Genomic DNA, 5000 nt, shown 5'->3' with positions numbered 1-5000 from the left:
TTATTGGTTTTTCATTAGAAATATGTTATATTGTTATGATTTTTTGTTTATTTGTTTTAAAACAAAACTTAAATCAATAATTTTCACACACACACACACACACACACACACACACACACACACACACACACACACACATTCACTTACTCGTATGCGTACACAGTAATCCCCCCCCCTCCCCCTCCTCCCACTCGATTTTTTTCCTTCCCTCGTCTATATCACTTAAAGTGAAAAGACGTTAAACTAAAGAACGAACGAAAAACAAAACTATAGAACAGCCTCATACAACTGAATTGGTCACCGCGAAATAACAGCTCAGACATTTTAACAACTACAATACCATCATTGTTTCCCTCCACTTTATTCTGTCATAGTGAATCACTTTCTTCGCTGCTTGACCTTTTCTGGTCTCCTTTGGCGAGAAAGCAACTACTACTAAGGGAGCTAACTTCAATACTTGGCTGGGCAGTTTACGTGCGAGTGGAATTATCGTAAGGTTACTTTATGTCAGCACACGTCGTAATAATCATGATTCATTTTTTCTTTTTAAGTCTGGTTATAAAGATGATTGTGTTGTAGGAAAATGAAAGACGCAATCGAAGAAAAACAAACAAACAAACAAACAAAACCCCACACATTTTGATATATTATGGACTGATACACACATAAACTCTCTCTCTCTCTCTCTCTCTCTCTCTCTCTCTCTCTCTCTCACACACACACACACACACACACATAGAGCGATGTAACGAAACCTCAGATGTTGGCTTCTGTGTTCTGAACAAACACACACACACAGAGATAGAAACACACACACACACACACACACACACACACACACACACACACGCAGATAGAAACACACACACACACACATATACAGAGGAGCACCCGATGTTCCTGATCTGTCTTCTGTACATATATTTATTTTATATTTTTATAACATTTATTTTATAAATTATAATATTATATGAAAATTTATTTATTTTATTTTCATTATTATCATTATTAATATTATTATTATTATTCATTTATTTATTTATTATTTTTAAAAATTATATTATTTATTTACCTATTTATTTATTTATTTTATTTTATTTAATTTTATGTTATTTATTTATTTTAAAAAAATTCTCAAGGCCTGGCAAAGCGCGTTGGGTTACGCTGCTGGTCAGGCATCTGCTTGGCAGGTGTGGTGTAGCGTATATGGATTTGTCCGAACGCAGTGACGCCTTCTTGAGCTACTGAAACTGAAACTTCTGTGCAAAATGTAATATTTGTCTTCTGGTATATCTGAAAACAAACAGATAATGTATATGTGTATGTGTGGATGGATGGATGGGTGACAGACTGTTGTGTCCGACTTTGACCATCATGACAGCAGGAGAGGCAACTGTTGTACTAACTATCTGGGCTAGAATTCGAATATAGTGGAGAGTGTCTTGCCCAAGTTACATCCCCACTCTATCGTCCTGGGGGATATTAGGACACATGGCATTAGGATAGTTCCCAAAGGCTAACCACCACCCCTAAAGGATGCAGCACTAAGTGCCAGTGCAATCTTGCCCCCTAGTTTGAGAGTCCAAGTCCTTCAGTAAAGCCTAGTCTGTCATTACCTCCCCGTGGCAGTAGGAGAAACCATTGGTTATACAGCTCTTACTTTGCTACTGGCCCAATTGTATGCTTGTGTCAGTCTCTGACAACATAACAACATAACAAACGGCAGGGAAACAAAGGTTCAAGCTTACCTGAATAACCCCTTTGTTGCCGTGGGTTCTTTTACGTGCGCTAAGTGCATGCTGCACACGGGACGTCGGTTTATCGTCTCATCCGAATGACTAGCGTCCAGACCACCACTCAAGGTCTAGTGGAGGGGGAGAAAATATCGGCGGCTGAGCCGTGATTGGAACCAGTGCGCTCAGATTCTCTCGCTTCCTAAGCGGACGCGTTACCTCTAGGCCATCACTTAATCCAATTAGTCAGTCAGTGACTTTACTGGCATTTAGATAGTCGATGGGTGAGTTGATGAATAAATCATTGGTTGGTCGGTGGGTTATTTATTTAGTTGCCTGTGATGGCTAGTTGGAAACCAAGCAACTCACAAAAGTTGTGTCGTTTTTTTTTTTTTTTTTGTTTTTTTTTTTCTGTCCCATCATCTGCACCGTTTCAGTGGCATTACTCCCACGCCGCTCATTTAGATTCCCCCACACACGGCCACACCCGGGTTCGTCCGTCGCAGTTCCAGGGTCGGCAGTCCACAGGGAACCATCGATGTTAGGTCGCCAGGAGGCCACACACTATTTTGTTTATATTGATGACGATGAAGGAGGAGGAGGATGACGATGATGATGACGATGTTGCTATGGAGGTCCATTTTTTGTTGTTGTTGTACTTTTCTCAAGACGTGAAAATAGTAGTAGCTAACTATTCTGAAACGAGCACGAAGAATCACCACTACTTTGGGCAAGCTTACAGCAACAGACTTCCCTGTTCAGCCCCCAACCCCACCCCCCCGCGGCCCCCTCTCTCCTCCCCCCTTATGCTTTGGGGGCCAAAGCCTTGCTTCATGAATACAAATGAAAAGGACGTGGAATCACGAGGTGAAATAAGTCTTGAAGCCACGACTGTGGATCGAGCATGCAGTCTCAAAGGGGGTCTCTTGGTAAGAGGTCAGTGGGTTGAGAGAATGGGAAGGGCGGGGGGTGGTGGTGGGAGGTGGGGGGGGCGGGGGAGGGGGGTAGGAGGTCGGGGGGGGGGGGGGGGGGTCAAGATACTTCTGCTGTCGTCAAAGTCCCTGTGTGGTGCTTTGCTGTCCGACTTCGTCAGGTTCCTGAATCATCTCCCCCACCCCCCACCCCCCACTCTTTTCACCTCCAAGTTGCTGTGCAGCTGGAGCTACATCGCTCAATCAGCTGAAGGGATTTCTGCAAAGCACTGTAGGGGGGGTGGGGGGTGGGGGTGGGGTGAACAGGAAGGTAGTTTTGCGGTAGGAGAGAATGAGCATGATCACTCCGGAGGGAGAGAGAGAGAAAAAAAAAAGTGTTGAAAAATGTCATCGATCTTTTTCTTTTTTTTCTTTTCTCTCTCTCTCTCTTGATGAGAAGAAGGTTTCTGGCCAGCCAGTCGTTGGCTGTGGGTGTTGAGTTGAGTCCTGTCTCTGCTACTGCGTTTTAGTCATGGACTGACCAAAAAAAAAAAAGGAAAGAAAAAAAGAGGGTGGGGGTGGGGGGGGGGAGGTTGCGGATGGGCAGGAGGGGTGGGGGGGGGGGGGGGGTGGGGGGGGGGGGGGGGGGGGGTACGAGGGGGTGAAAGGAAAGTTACAAGTCTGTCAGAAACCAAGGTCTGGAAAAGTTGCGTGAAGATAGGTTGGTGGTGGAAGGGAGTGCATTTAGCCAGTTGGCAGAGTTCTAAAGTACAGGCCTTATCTGTCTGTCCTATCTGTTTGTCTGTGCGTCTGTGTGCACTTAGCGTGTTCGCAGAGTTGTAACTACAGTACTTATCTGTCTATCTGTCTGTCTGTCTGTCTGTCTGTCTCTCTGTGGTGTGCAGTCAGCTTGTTCGCAGAGTTTGGAAGTCCAGGGCTTATCTGGATGTCTGCCAGTCGTCGATCTGTCTCCGTTTCGCATGGGAACAATGGTGTCGCGTCTTCCGCGTGCGTGTTCCACGACTGATATGGTTGTGTGATACATGACGTTCGGGACGTATCTGATTAGAATTCCAGACCTGTTGTTGGAGAAATGAACGACCTCCGTTCTGCTTATTATTATTATTATTATGTATAACCCTATGGATCCACATCTATTTCTTCCATGTGTATTTGTGCGTGCGTGTGTGTATTATCTATCTTTTGTTTAACGTCCTTTCACTGGTAAGTGATATCAGACGGAGGGGATAGGGTGGGGGAGGTGGTGGGTAAGGGGGGGGAGGAAGTAGTACATGTGTGTGCGCACGTGGGGTTTGGGGGGGGGGGGGGGGGGGTGGGGAGTGGGGGGATAGGAAGAGGTGGTGGGATGACTGATACCGGAAAAGAGACATATAAAAAAAAGTAGCAGAAGTTAACAGGAAGAACTAAGAAAGATTGAACCAATTGAGAAAAGACACAATTAAGAAAGGCACAGCAAGGAATAAAGTGGCGCCTCCAGCACTCCAAATATAATCCACAAAGACAGATACCATTTGCTGGAACGACGGGAACAGGTCAAGATCTTCCGCCTGAGGACTGGACACAACCGCCTGCTCCACCACATGCACACAAAATTTGGCATTGGACAGAGTGGAGAGTGCCCTTGTGGTGAGGGACCAATGACAACCGACCACATCCTTCAAGACTGTACAACGCATGCAGCATCCAGGAGGAAGTACTGGCCAACACCGACAGCAGTGGAAGCCAAGCTAGCTGTACGGCACCCTGGAGGAGCTGCGACGGACGGCAGCCTTCATCGAGGACACCAGGCTGCTCATCTAACGGGAGGCGAACGAGGAAGAAGAAGAAAGAAGAACCACTTGAGAGTAAAGTATAACTGTTTCAAACATTCCTCTAATAAGATTAAGCATAACCATTGCAAAAAAAAACCTATAATCAATCAAAGGCAGAAACCAACTGGACTTTGATTCAAATATCCTGTGATTTGTCGGAGCAATAAATAATTATTCAAAATATCTTCTAAGGACAAATATGTGTTCAGTGGAAACTGGTTTCTTCTGGTACACTCAACAAGTCTGTGATAGATATTAACTTCTTTTCCGCATAAACGCTGTTTGTTTTTGCACGAAGGGCTTTCAAACGAAATCTATAAAGCGTGTGTGTATGTGTGTGTGTGTGTGTGTGTGTGTGATCGTAAAGCAATTTGTGAGGTTAGAAAGCGCTGTATAGATACACTATGTATATCACTACTTAAAAAACAAACAAACAAAAAAACAACAGAGTTCAAATCGAAAGTGGTGACAAAGGAGGTTAGGTGTTTTTAGTGGATTAAACGGTCAACAGCCTGAAGAAAAGA

Source organism: Babylonia areolata, chromosome 18 (assembly GCF_041734735.1).
Source record: "Babylonia areolata isolate BAREFJ2019XMU chromosome 18, ASM4173473v1, whole genome shotgun sequence".
In the NCBI taxonomy this organism is placed as follows: Eukaryota; Metazoa; Mollusca; class Gastropoda; order Neogastropoda; family Buccinidae; genus Babylonia; species Babylonia areolata.
This window is presented reverse-complemented; position numbering follows the sequence as displayed.